Here is a 14,654-nt window from a genome sequence, read left to right as displayed (position 1 = left end):
CTTAATGCTGAGGGCTGCTTAATGCAGGACAAGTGGGCCAAGGAGAGCCTAGACGAACTTGATTGTCCCATCTCTCCAGGCTCCTAGGCATCCATCAAGGGAGTGCAGGGCCAAAAGCCTTCCTGTCTTCCATCACAGAGCTGTCATCCACAAAGTGCTGCTACCTGGAGGCCCAAGAAAAGAAAACAGCCCATGCCGGTGGCCCTGACATTGTTGAAGCCCTGGCATCAAGATGGGCTGCCCCCCACCTGCTAAGCGGCCACTTTTGTGTCCAGAGGAAGACTCAGGCACCCTGATGAGGGAGGTTCAGAGTGCGAAGAGGAAGAACTTGGAGGCTGATGCAGAGGTCTTACAGGGCAGAAGAGAGTCTCTGGAGGACTGCACCACCACTCAGTCTGTCCATTCTTTCTTCCCACCTGCAGTCCCTGCCTGGAATGCAGGCCCACTTCCCCCACCCACTGACCCCTCCCCCATCCCAAGTATCCTTGTCAACAGGCAGTTGGAGTTCCAGCCTACTGGGCCCCTGAACCTATCTATCCCTCGACCTTCCACCTCACCTAATAAAGATGAGGGGGAAATCCCAACTTCCATTCCTCTGCCTCCTCCCACTAACCCTCTTTTTTCCTTCAGGCCCAGTCCCAGTGTGGGTGTTACCCCTAATGTGTTTCATCAAACCACACACCTGGCAAGACCTGTGGCACCTCCCAATTCCCAAATTCCCACACCTCATACCCAGGTCCCTTTCCCCTCCAAGTCTACCTCTTCAAGAATGGAATCCCCAACCCCCATGTGTATTGATTCTCCTTCTCCTCTTTCTCTTCCTCCTCCTTCTCTTCCCCCTTCATTTTCTTCTCTTTCCCCTTCTCCATTCCCTCCTCCTCCTCCTCTTCCTCCTCCTAATAATCCCTCTCCTTTGGCTGCTCCTCCTGCTGCTCCTCTTCCTCCTTCTCCTCATTCCTTCCAAGACCTGCTCTAGTCCCTTCCACTCATAGCCCCAATACCCAGGGCCAGGACTCTGCTAGGAGTGTCCCCCCAACCACCATAGCAAAGTCATCAGCTCATCTTTCCCAGCATCCCACTGTGCTGCCTGAGGACACGGCCATGGACACTACCCCCCCTTCTATGGCGGTGATTTTTCCATCTTCTCCTGCTTCCAGTGACAGCTCCTGCCCATACCTCAAGTCCATGGCTGTAAGCAGCCAGCAAAGGGACAGGCCCCCCAATCCATCTCCCACCCAACTTCAATCTGTACCATTCTGTTGTCCCACAACCCACACTTCAGACTGCATCTGGGAACCCTCATAGGCAGCAAAGAAGAGCCTCTCTTCCCAATTCCCCCATGGTTATTGTGCTGCCAGTCATGGACCATTCACTGGCCTCCATCCTAATCTCACAGTTCCCCTCTTCCTCTTAGTATCTGTTCTTCTTCTTCTTCCTGTAAACTGGATTCTGTTGCAGAAGGTTCTTATTCTCCCTGCATCTCCCCACACTGGTGGGGCACACACTCATCCCGGACAAAACATTCTTGAAGTATCCAGTCCTCGCTGTGCCCTGTTATCCAGATGTTGACGGTGAGGAAGAGAAGGTGATGCTGCTGCACATCCTGAACCTGCAGAGAGTGGGTGCACTGCTCTCCCTCCACCTGGCAGATGACAGAAGAACTTTTGTCTCCTGGCTGCAGGCTGTGCCTGTGGGAGTTCCACCCCCCACCCCACGCCCTGTCCTCCTGCCTTCTGCCATGTGCAGACACAGCAAGAATGCCCTCAGCAGTCCAATGCTCAGCACCTGGATCTGGGACTCCATAGTCTCCAGGGCTGTGAGGAAGGAATTTCTCTTCCTCTTAGATGGGCAACCCAGGTAATTTGTTGGAGAGCAGAAAGAGTCTATGCAGGGCTGGAGTTGTGGCTTAGTGGAAGAGTGCTTGCTTACCATGTGTGAGGCTCTAGATTCAATCCTCAGCACCACATAAAAATTAATAAAATAAAGGTATTGTGTCCAACTGCAACTTAAAATAAATACATAAAAAAGAGTCTAGGCAGAAATAAATACTAATTCCAAATAAGATCTCCTGGTCTTTTGCAAAAGAGCTCATAACCAATCAGTGTCCAAGGCTAGTGTTTTTGGTGACAAGGGGAGAATGAGCTCATCTCCTGGCAAAGGTAAACTTTCCACGTAGGGCTAGAAAAGGTGGTTACAAACACAGCACACTCCAAGGCATGGAATCAGATCTCTTGACACAAGGTCATTAAGATATGAAAACTATAAAGAGACCTGCATTCAGACATATATTTTTGGATTCAAAACTCCCTCCCCAGGTTTCAAAAGCAGCAGTGTCCTCCAGCTGTTATAGAGACCTGCTTCTATAGTGTCCTACTTTCAGTGTGTGACTGTCTAGTGGGTCATCCCATTCACTGCTGAAGACAAAGATGCTTTCTAGTATTCAACCATACAAAACAGAAACATAAACACTGTGTGGCTACAGGGTGTCTTTGCCATTGCTCCTACCTTGGACTCCATGATGTGTGGACAGCATCTTCTTGCTCTGACTTCAGTGTTGTCAGGCCCTCCCTGGGTTCTGTGCAATCAGAAGCCTTCCACAAGACAGTGCAATCAGAACAAAGCCTCTTCCACTTGTAGTTTCAGGAATCTATGGCTCTAATTTGGAAGCTCTTCAGTGAGATCCACAGGATGTTCTAAAAGAACATAGAGTTAAGTGTCAGTACATGGGTCTGGCTGAAGATTTCTCAGGCAGCAGTGTATGGACACAGGGCTGGAGTGGCTGGAGGTGGTTGAAAAACAGCCAGAGATAGAGTTGCTGCTGGGACCTGATCTATGGTGGACAAAGAAAGGTAAAGGCATGGATCAGTAGTGCATGAGAAGCAGAGCTTTGGCTTCTCCAGGTAAAGTCTGGCTAATCAACGTGGGATGGTGAATTTACCAGTGGGTTAAAACATAATAAATACACTGTACAATTCGATGGCAGCATCTTACCACTCCTCCTTCCCATTGTGGAGTCCTGTCAACTCCCCGCTGTTCTCTTTCAACGTTTCATGATCATTTGGCTTCCTTGTATCTCCATCTGCTTCTATTGTATTAATCGTCTCTCCTATGAGAGCTTTAATATTATTGAAATAGGTGCTGCGTCCTGTGCTCTCTTTGGCTGAATGGTTCACTGCATTGCCTACTGCCCCAAGGCCCCAGATGCAGGTGCAGATCCCGCCCGCAAGGCGCGTACTGTCCGCGGTGGTCCTCTGCAGTGCCCGCTCCCGCTGAAGAGCCGTTGAGGCGGCAACCTCTTAGAATGCGGCGCCTCTCGGGACGCGCTCCAGCGGCTGCCTGGGCGGCCCGTGGCGTCCGCGGGCCTGGCCGCTCGCTCAGCCAGTTGCCGGCTGGTGTGCAAAGGCGGACGTGCCCGGGTCGCCCTTTCTGCAACTGGCTGCGGCGCGAAGTTGGTGGCGGCCCCCAGAACTTCGGACGCCTCCTGACCTCTGCGACTGCAGCTCGGCGGAGCAGGATCTAGGACTTCCCAAGGGCGGCGGGCGAGTCGCTTGTAACAGGCGCCGCTGGGACGCGTGACGGGCGAGAATGGCGCGTGCAGAACCGCGTCCTTCTGACCGTTGGTCCCCGTGGTGCCAGCTGATGGGGACTGGGTGCCGCCGCCCTCCCAGGCCGGCCTGCCGCCCGGGGCGCCTCGGAGCTGGATACTAGAGGCGACGGAGCGCGTGAGTGTGCACCCGCTTGTCCGCGGGCGCGCAGGGGTGGGGTGGGGGCCAGGGGAGTGGCAGGTGAGCGTGCATGGGCGGGCTTCCGGTGGTGCAGAGAGAATACCGTGGGCGGTGTCAGTTGTGCAGGTAGGTTGAAGCACTGGAGGATCAATAAAAACGCCTGGTTTGGCTGCCTTCCAGTTGATTTAGGTTACCTGTTAGGTCTCGGTTTCTTGAAGCTTCCCCTAACAATGCCAGCTCACTCCTAAAGCTCTTTTTTTCCATCGCTTCATTTTGTACTTAGGCTAACACTTCATCATGTATCGTGCTCTGTTTTATGTTTCTAAATTGGATTATTCACTTTCTACAGAGAGATTATGAATCTCTTCAATGAGGACTTTAATATTTACTTTTCTCGAAACTCAGTTTTGGTTTTTGACCTACAAGCAACCAAGCACTGAGCATTTAACTCATGCATTTTCTTCATTAATTGAGCTAATGAAATAGTTATGAAACACCTACTTATGCATTCATTGTGCTGGGGATTGTGCTGGACACCTACCATGCACACTTGATTAAGTCATGGGCCTTTGCATCAAAGAGCCCTTTCAATTTATTGGACAAGAGAAGAGAATTAATTGCTCATTATCTTTCTCACCTGGAAAAATCTCAGAAAATATTTTCAAATTTCACTTTTTTTTAAAAACAAAATTATTTATTCTAATCTAAATTTATACATGACAGCAGAATGGTCTTCTATTCATTGAACACAAATAGAGCACAATTTTTCACTTCTCTGGTTGTACATGAAGTAGGGTCACACCCTTCCTGCAATCATACATGCACCTAGGGTAATGTATCTGTTTTATTCCACCATCTTTCCTATCCCCATGCCCACTTCCCTCTCCTCCCTCTCCTTTGGCCAACCCAAAGTTCCTCCACTTATCCCATGCCACCCCCACCCCCACTATGGATTAGCATGTGCTTATCAGATAAAACATTCTTTTTGGCATTGCTTTACTTCGCTTAGCATGATATCCTCTAACTCCATCCATTTACCTGCAAATGCCATAATTTTATTCTTTTATTGCACACCAAATTCACTATTTTAACTTTAAAGTTTATCTTTCTTTTGATGAACATTTTCCTCCCACAAAGAAACCAAGTTTTTGAAAACTCATGAAGCCCATGATACATAAACAACTGTAATGAGAACCACAAAGCTGAGATGTGTGGTTTCTTTGCTGTCTTCATCTAGACACAATTATGTCTGTCTCCTATCTCACTCCTTTCTGGCCTTATGGTATAAATTCATAACCCTTCAGAAATACAAAGTGATAAGTCCACAAATAAATGCCAAAGTCCTATTCAAAGGCATTCTGTCTCACCTGCCTTTACCTGTGCTTTGATTTTGAATAGCTTGTGTGCTGTTTTGGAGCCTTCATTTCTTAATAGTTAAAATGGACCTGTAGAGACCTACACTGGGAAGCTAGCATCCAAGTCTTCTGGGGTTACTTGCCAAATGAATAGGCACTGTAGCTCCTCCCAGCCTACCACATTCCTGCAGGTTTCCTAGAACCTCTGGAGGAACAGCTCTCCAGGGAAGCATAGGGAATAAGAGACACCTGAGGCTGAGCCCTATCCCTCAGCCCACTGCTGGGGGGAAACTCCTGCCTGGGGATTCACTCTTCCCCATGCTCTCAGCCTAAAACTAATTCATTTTCCAAAGGAAAGCCTCAGCAGGTGGATCTTGTAAAATGAGGGTGGTGTGGTGTTGTGGGGGGGTGGTGAAAGAAATGATAAGGCATGCAAAATGCAAAACACAAGACATGGGAGAAAGCAGGTTTCAGAACCAGACTCCCACAGGACATTGATTTGAAAACTTTCACATAGCAATTTAAAAATGATGCTGATGAACACATTAATGACTGTGAGGACCGAGTAGACAGCAGGCTATTTCAGATGGGAAATGTAAGCTGAGGGATTCAACCTCTAAGAAAGAATCCCAAGGGCATGTCAGAAATGAAATAGATTAGAACATAAGTGAGGAATGCCTTTAATGGAGTCACCAATGGGCTGCCCACAGACAGACAAGAAGAGAATAAAGGAGCTTGACAATGTCGATAGAAAATGATTATATTGAAAATTTAAAAAAATGAGAATGATAAAGTACACAGCATTTCCAAGTTCTTGGGAAGATTACACAAAATAAATATCTGTAATGGGAAACATAGGAAAAGAGAAAGAGGTCTAAAAATATTTCCAGTAATAAACACTAACAATTTTACAACATAACGATAGACAACAAACTACAGATCGTGAAATCTCAGAGAACATGAAGCAGGATAAATACTAAAAATGAAATGTATGCACAGGTATATCATAATCAAGCTGATGCATATCAGTGAATGGAGAAGATTTTGAGGACAACAGAAAAACACAAGTTTATAGTGCACATATCATATCCAAACCACAACAAATCATGAACATAAATGCCATTGATGAGTTCAGAATAATTACACTACTAATATTAAGGATTCTCTCTTCATTTTAGGTCTTACATTTATACTTCAGTTGCCTAAATATATTCTAAGCTTTCAGATCAAATGCCAAATTCACTATTTAACGTTAAAGTTTATCTTTTGATTTTATATGAGATCACCTTACTGTGTTAATGAGGTTATAAGGTGATCATTGGGATGTAATCCCATGGATTTTGTGAATTCCTAATTGATGAAAATATAAAACCTAATATAAATCAAATGGCTCCAACTTTGACATAAGATTCCTCGACTTTACTGTAATGCCAAAGCCCTAGCATGCAATGGAAACTTCATCCTTTGAATTATGAATTAATCTTTTCTCATGGTAGCCCTAAGTGGTCCCTCACAGTCCTGCAATGCTGGGCAGCATCAGTGAGCCAAGCTTCCAGCCAGCATCTGAATCACAAGGGCAAGAGCTGGTAGTCTGTGCTGTGCAGTGCTCCTAATCTTGATGCTGAAAAGTTTTGGTACAGTGAATGCACTTTCCTAATAATAATAATAATAATAATAATAATAATAATAATAATATCTGAATTGCTCATGATCTGATCATCCCCTTTGCCCCTTTACTGTTATGGGAACCTACTACTTTTCCCATTCATTTCTAAAGATCAATAAATTTAAGGACTCTCTTGCAAGATTTGTTAAGATAAATAGAGAAGACCCAAAACACCTTAAGAATTAGCATGGGAGCTGGTGATGTAGCTCAAGGCACAATTCTTGCTTAGAGTCTAGGTTGCAATCCCTGGAAACACACCACACACACACACACACACACACACACACACACAATGTCGACAATACACCAGAATTCAGATGGCCAAAGATACTACAGAAAATTTTCAATGTACTTAATGTACATAAATGGTGTGAAGATCATTCTAAAATAAAAGTGATTAAACAATAGAAAAGTAACAACAACCCCGCTTTTGTACATTAAGAGGTGAAAAGTGGCTGGGTAGAGTCAGCAAGACAATGTAGGTCTACATGACAATTGCACAGTGGGAAACATCCAAGAAATTGGAGAGTATGGGACCCTTTCCATCTCATTTTATCAGGTCAGTATTATGCAAATCTAAACACAAACAATGGTATGTACTTCCAAAGAAAGAAGGAAGAAAGAAAAAAGGAAAAACGAAAGAAAGAGATAAACAGGGTCAATGCAGATGAACACATTGGGTGACCCCCAGGAGCTGGAAAAGGGCACTGTGAGCATGCTCAGTAGAAGGTGTGAAAAGTAAATGTTTTTTGTGTATGAAAGAGAAAGAGAGGAGGAGAGAGAAAGAGATACCCACAGTTACAAATCTAAAAATGCCATCAATGTCAATTTAAACAAGAAATTTATACCCAATCGTGAAATATTTATACACACAGGTACATAATGTAATGTCTATATACAGATATAGACACCCTTTTATAATATATACAAAACCAATAAATATTAGTATTTGTGAATATTTAAAGCTAAAAGGAAACATCGCATATAAGGAAGAAGTGGGGAGCCTGGATTTAATTTTGGGTGCATAAAAGCCCTCCTCCTATCAATCAAGTGCACTTAGGGCACCCTGACAAAGAAGCCATACACTGTGAGGTTCGCTAACACTGAAACGTTTCTGAAAATGGAAATGAAATATTGAGTAAAAATATTACAGAATTTGGAAATTTTGCTTGTTAGTCACATGAGTGCCAGGAATAAATGGAGAAGATCAGATTTGGACTATGGTTAAAGCCAATGTTGTCTAATGCAAGTGTTCAGTGCAGGGGCCATCAGTATTCCAATGCTCACAAATTCCTTAGGTAAATTGCTAAGGAATTCTAAAAGCTGCACAGAGGTATTCCTACCTCCTCTGATCCCAGATGCCCTTCTCACACCCAGCCCCTCTAGGCCTCCAAAGGGGAGACCCGAAAGACCCTCAGTCCTAACACTGGACTCTATCACCTGGCAGTGGTGCTGTAGAATCATGGACACTCAGCCATAATCCTACATGTCTGATCCAATTCTCTGAAGGTTCCACCTCCCCTGCCATGACTAGAGACTGCCTCTCCAATGGCCCTGCAACTGCCTGGCCAGACCCCTCAGGTGGAGACTGTCCTCTTGTAGCATCACCTGCATTCAGTGGATTCCTGGCAGGCACCTGAGTGCTGCCACCTCTATCCCTCTGTTGCTGCCAAGTTTCAGGCCCTTGCTCTTGCATTTATCATACACCCTGCTCGTCATAGTGCCAGGCACTGCCAGGCTCTCTCTGGTGTTTTATTCTCTAGACATTAAAGGTATGCACTTATAAAACAATTTATATTCTCCAAATAAAGTTTTCCTATAATAGTATAGAATAATATTTATAGTTAACATAAAATAATCACCACAAGATCTAGACAAAAATTCAAATAAAATTTGACAAATCTAGAAAACCAATTGCTGAGCAAAGCTGAGACATCCTGGTATGAATGTGGGAGATGTGAGCAGGAAGTGAGCAGGCAGAGAACCACACAGGCTGCAATGTTTGGCCTGTTGAAGGAATCACAGATGGTGTAGGGTGTTCTTAGTACCTGTCATTTTGGTTTTGCAACACATTAAGAAATAGAAGTACTATGCTGGATTGTTTGACATGTGAACTTACTAAATTTCTTATATATTGATAGGATTTTCACATGAGAACAGAATTAAAAACATAAGTAAATATTGTATAATTTCATGAAAGATCAATTTGCAGAATTGAAAAGCATTGTTAGGGGATTTGCACTCTCCCTCAGGCTCCTTGGGCCTCTCTGAGTGCCCAGGAGCAGCCCTCCCTGCTGTCCTTCTCCATTCTCAGCAGATACCCAGGAGCTAGAAGTTATTGTGGAGCAGCTCCAAAGCATGGATGGCCCTGACTGATGGTGGCTGGTGGCTGTGGAATCGCTTTTGAGTCAAGGCTGCAGACACAAGGGCCTGCAGGGCCTTTCTACGGCTGGATCTCTCCCTGTTGCCTTCGCCCTTTCCTTTCTCCTCCTGGTCTTCCTGTTTCCAGAATGGGTCAGGACACCATAGCTCTCATGCAGGCGATGGTGGGACCCCTGGTCTGCTCCTTGCTGCTCAGCCCCTAAACCTTGCATCTTTTCAAGGATCCTCACAGACCTTTGGCACTGAGGTCTTTTCCTTGGGAGTGTCTTGTCAAGTTGGGGGGACTTATTGCTCTTTACTGACCTCGACCAGGCCATGGCCACCAGCAAGCTGCAATGATCCAGTCAGGACACTAAGCTGAGCTCCTTTGTACCCTAGTAGCCACCTTCTCCAGCTAGGGACTGGCAGCTTTCAATGGTACACCTGGCCTCTTCCTATATTCATCCGCCACAGAAGCTGCAGCAACGCAGATAGCCAATTCCTGGTCTAGGTGCCCAGTACTTCCGTGTGTTCCATGCTGCCCCGCCTGCCATATCATCAAGGGGCAGGTAGCGGGCCTTTCCACTACACAGGCGCCTCAGGGGTGCTCCCTGGCTGGCCCCAAGCCTCATCCCACAGTCCCCCATAAGGCCGTGAAGATGGGTGGTGTGGCAGGTGGTTGGGTCGCAGAGCCTGGCTTCCCTGGCTCCACTGAGGCCGCACACCTAGATGCCTCCTGTAGTGGTTGCGCCCTCCCATGGCCAATGGCACAGCATGGGAGCCTGGGGCTACACCACGGGCAGTGTGAGGGGTGCTGGCAAAGGCATCCTGGCCCCCACGGGCAGCCAGAAACACCAGTACAGCTGGATGTCTGCTGCTTGGCCCCTGAATGAATGTACCAACACCACCACCACAGGGGTGCACTACTGACACCTGCCTTGTCGCCTGCAGCCTTGGAGACTCTGGTGCTGCACAGCCTTTAGAGCCACGCTGAAGCCCAGCTCCTGTTGCCTGGGAAGCTCAGTGCAGACCTGCTGGAGGACCTGCGACAGAGCCCCTAGTGCTTGAACCGCAGCTCCATCTAGATGTTGCTTTGGCAGTAGGATGACACTGCCCTCTATAGCAAGATGAATGGACTTAGCTGGCCCCTCATCAGTCACTGAAGTACGTGCCTTCGTCCCAAAGTCTTAGACTGTCCTGTGCAAACTGGCTCACCAGGACCACCTTATGGTGCAGCCTGAGGGTGAAACTGTGTGCAAAGCTTTTGGACTCTACATGAACTATAGGCATCTGTGAACATGCTGATCAAGTCTGTACAGTGTGAGTAACCTACAGGTTGATTTACATTAATATTTTAAAATGGGATGTCATAGAGAAAACAATTTCACCAGAGTTTTAAAAAAATGAAAAAAAAATAAGCAATTTTCTTGGTAGTCACTTTTTTGTCCCTGTTATCAAAATATCTGACAAGAACATTTTAGAGGAGGAAAAGTCATTTTCATAGTTACATAGGCTTCAGTCCATGGTCAGTTGGTGCCATTGCTCTGGGCCTGAGCAGAGGTAGAAAATCATGGCAGAAGTGTGTAGCAGAGGAAAGTTTCCCAGTTCATGGCAGCAGGAAAGCTGAGAGAGAGAATGGGGGAGAGGGTGGGAAAGCTTGTAGGAAGAAAATAGAATTTAAGCCATCAGGATTAGTGCCCTGTTAGGACACAGCTCTCATAATCTAATCACTTCACTGTGAGCATTTCTGCATTGTCTCCCATGAGCTTTGGGGGACAACTCATACCCAAAGCGTAATACATTTTAATTGCAGAATAGCAAGAATTTTCCCCCCTATATCTAAGTGGTTTATCATCACCAAGACAGAGGGTGAAATTCTGCCCAGCCTGTGGCCTGCAGAAACTGCTTTCTAATACTCCTATGGAAGCTCCATCAGACTCATCTAGGACACCAAAACTTTGGATAATATTTACAACCAATTAGGCCCCATCTCAAGTTATACTTCCAAGGTAGTAGCATCAGATAGCATGGCTTACTGAATGCCACAGTTGCTTCTGTGCCCACTGAAGTTTTTGAAGCACAGCTGCATTTTCAGTTCGTACTTCTCCAAACATAAGAGTTGCTTGCTGTTCAAAGCCCCACACTGCCTTTGTCTTTGGGAAAGTACTGCATCTTCAAACTTCACTCCACTATCAATTAATGCTAGAGCACTGGAGCTCTCCCAAGGTTCAAATGCAAACAGGCAGTAATGAAACAGCCATGTGGTTCATGAAAGTTAATTTTTCCAAGACTTAGCAGGTCAAAAATGATCTGGCTGGAGGGTGGTGCAACATCCTCAACAGTGCAATCAAGCACATGGATGCCTCCTTTCTCCACCAGAGGAGTGTCCTCAGTGGCTTCACATACGCTTACTCTTAGAGTAACACCACAATTCTTAACTTCCTTTGTAAATTGGGTCAAGCTCACATTGGCTGGATTGTGTGTCATAAGAAATTTTCCTTCTTTCATATGACACTCACAGGAACAAGACAATTTTTTGGATCCATTATAATTAGGTAAAAAGCACTTAAAAGGGCTATGAATGAAATTCTAATAACTGAAGAAATGATGCAGAGTGATCTATGTACTTCAACACTGTCCACTGTATATCCTCAGTGCTTTGTTTATGAAGTGGGTATGATGGGGCATGAAATGAAGCTCCTCTTAAGAAGCAGTAATTCTTCAGTCCAGTGACACTGAGGTGATAGTAAGTGCAATGAGGTTCACCCTGTCCAGGTTAGACATGCTCTGTGGGTTCAGTTCAACCCTTCTGCATCCAGGTGAAATACTTTTATGGGGGCACCCCACTAGAGTAGAGATGAATTTCTACAGTTCATTTATCTGCATAGATGTCATGATTTGCCTGGCAATAATGTCCACTGCCTTTCAGGTGTTCATAAATGTGTGACAAAGCACACCATGGAACTGAGGAATCTGTTTGACCCTTGAAGATTGTGGTATCTCCATACTCCCCGAGGAGTACATACAGTGGTTTTGGTGTCAGTGGCTATAGGGCAGGGGTGTCTGTGTTGTTACTGGGTGGTGGCAGCAGTGATACAGGCCATAGCGGGGCCCACGCAGTGAACAGGTTCCAGGAAAGTGCATCCCAGAGAAGGCCCTTAGCCAAGGAGCCAATATTCAGGGCAAGTCCAACATTGCATCTTTAGCAATTTTTGTTAGTTATAAATTACATGAGCCAGAGAGGGTGGAGTGCACATTTGTAATCCCAACTATCTGCATTGCTGAGGGAGGAGAACAAGCTTGAGGCCAACTGCAGGCAATTTAACAAGATCATATCTCAGAGTAAATAATTAAAAGGGCTGGGGATAAAGGACACAGGTAAAGTGTCCCAGTGTTAAATCCTCAGTTTTGAAGACATAAAAAATAATGTTGGGCAGGTTGGTGCATACATGTAATCCAAGACAGTGCAGAGACTGAAGCAGGAAGATCACAAGTTTGAAGCCAGGCTTGGCAATTCTGTAAGATAATGTCTCAAAATAAGAAAAAAAGTAGTGTATGTAACTCATAGGAAGTTGGTAAGTACTCAGTCCAACAAGTGCTGTCAGGCTGCTCACTAAGTGTCACCATGAATCACCCATTCTAAGGGTGGTGGACAGAGAGTGTGGCATACTGTTCAGGGGCAACAGAGGGACAGATCTTCTATTTGCATCCATGATAGTTGCTAGGGGTCCTTTGTGCATGGTGATATGACAATACCTTCACTGCTTCTGACATAGAAGTCACCAGGTCATATATCTGGTCATATGTATTAGTACAGAATGAGAAACTCCAGGAGCAGAGGCCCTTCTTCCACCTCAGTGCAAAGCACAGTGACCATCTGTGTCTTTTTTTTCCAAATGTGACATTAAATCCCTGAAGACAGAGGGAGATGCTCTGATGGTGTTTTTCTGGCAAAGACAGAGTTGCAACATAATAACACTGCACATAAAATGTCATGGATTTTGAAACTAATAGTCAGTGAGTTCATGGAAATTCCCCTCCCTGTGCATTTGACCCCAAACAGGCACATGCTAAACTCTTCCAAGAATTATGCTGATGTCCTGTCTGCCTTGACTATCTAAAAACTCATGAGCCTGAAGTGTGGATGCATCTACCACATTTATCTGTCGCTTTCCCTGAAGAAGGATTTTGGTCGGGAGGTATTCTGGTGCCTCCTATGCCCTGTGATCTCTAGGAAAAAGGATGTCATTACCAATCCACAGTTGGAAAAGCTGGTTTCCAAAATGGAGGAAAGGGAGGCCCAGGTGCAACCTGCTCTATAGCTGAACCCAACAATGCAGAAGTTCCAAGGTGAGGCACCTCTATATCCTGTTAACTTGCCACCACAGGATCAAGAAAGATTACCTGTGAAGTTGGTGCTACATTCATTTCTTGCTCCTGAAATTTTGATGTTGCTGTGGCATTGATGGTTCTCAGTGCTGATAACACATAGTATCACCTTTTGATCTTGAACATAAATGCTGATGTCTTTATAGTGGCTTAGACAGGGGATTCTCTATGCTTAGTGTGATGAGATTGTCTCTGGGGTGGTTGGTAGGGAGAAGAGTCTAAAGTGGCTGACTTCATCCAGGAGACTGTGGGCTGTGGGCTACACTTACAGAAGCATACACAGAGCCACTGAATCTGAACTTCTTTGTGGATGAGACATCCAAGAGTCTAACATGAAAACCTCTACCTACAGAACTCACCAATGTGGCCCAGAATTTTCTTCCAGAATAGATAATCTGATCTGGGACATTTTAGTTAAAGTTTTGAATGAGGCTCTATCTTCCCTGTGTGCTGAGATCTGTTTCCTTTCTATAGAGGCTGTGACCTGGATGGTGACAAGTACATATGTGACAATACTCAATTTATAAAGCAGGCATAGGAAGATATTAGCAGCAATAACTAATAGTGAAATCACACAGTAATAGCAATACACTATAATAAAATTAATCTGAATGTAGTCCTTGTCTCTGAGAATAAGACAAGTAATATTTTTGTAGCTCTGCTGATCACAGGTAACTGAAGCCATGGAAAGTAAAGCTGTGGGAAAGGGAGAACATTCTTGCCTTGTATTCCACGTGCAACAGGACATACATAATATTCCTGTGATATAAATATGAAATAGGCCAGTTGGCTCATCTCAAGGAATCTCTTTATTAATGAGCTATTTATTCAGATGATGTGCTCTTGCTCCAGTGGGTCTAGGTGCTCAACCTGAAGTGAGGGTTTTCTGTGTGTTTTGGTCCCTGGGATGGGCTAAAAGTAGGATCAACCATGGCTGAAACAGGGTATTCACAGGGTTGGGTCCCCTGCTCTGCCCTTCTGCACCAGCTTAAAACCTCCAGTAGAGCTTTGGGAACCTTCAAAAGCATTCCACTGGGAGCAGAAGCTCAAATAGTGGGTCTGGAGGTGACAATAAGATGTTCTCTGGGCCAGCGTCCCTTGTTCTCACCAACTCATGGTTCTCACCAGCTCAGCTCTCTGTATCCAAGAGAGAAACAA

At 45.3% G+C, this 14,654-nt stretch overlaps 1 long non-coding RNA gene and 1 pseudogene across 1 annotated transcript; both read right to left on the bottom strand.

Annotated features, from left to right (window-relative positions):
* Positions 1-480: 480 nt before the first annotated feature.
* LOC124091886 (uncharacterized) lies at positions 481-3,759 on the bottom strand. The gene is made up of 3 exons (XR_006851457.2): positions 2,992-3,759; positions 2,506-2,693; positions 481-1,642 (listed from the first exon to the last, which is right to left on the bottom strand). It is a non-coding gene; the product is annotated as an uncharacterized LOC124091886 (long non-coding RNA).
* A 7,380-nt stretch (positions 3,760-11,139) lies between these two features.
* Positions 11,140-11,615, bottom strand: LOC124091883 (protein tyrosine phosphatase type IVA 1-like; annotated as a pseudogene).
* Positions 11,616-14,654: the final 3,039 nt, after the last annotated feature.

Source organism: Marmota monax, unplaced genomic scaffold, assembly GCF_021218885.2.
Source record: "Marmota monax isolate L192 unplaced genomic scaffold, Marmota_monax_Labrador192_F-V1.1 WCK01_AAM20220418_F8-fsc00595, whole genome shotgun sequence".
Classification (NCBI taxonomy): Eukaryota; Metazoa; Chordata; class Mammalia; order Rodentia; family Sciuridae; genus Marmota; species Marmota monax.
Note: the sequence above shows the minus strand (reverse complement) of the source record. Positions and strands in the feature narration are given on the sequence as shown.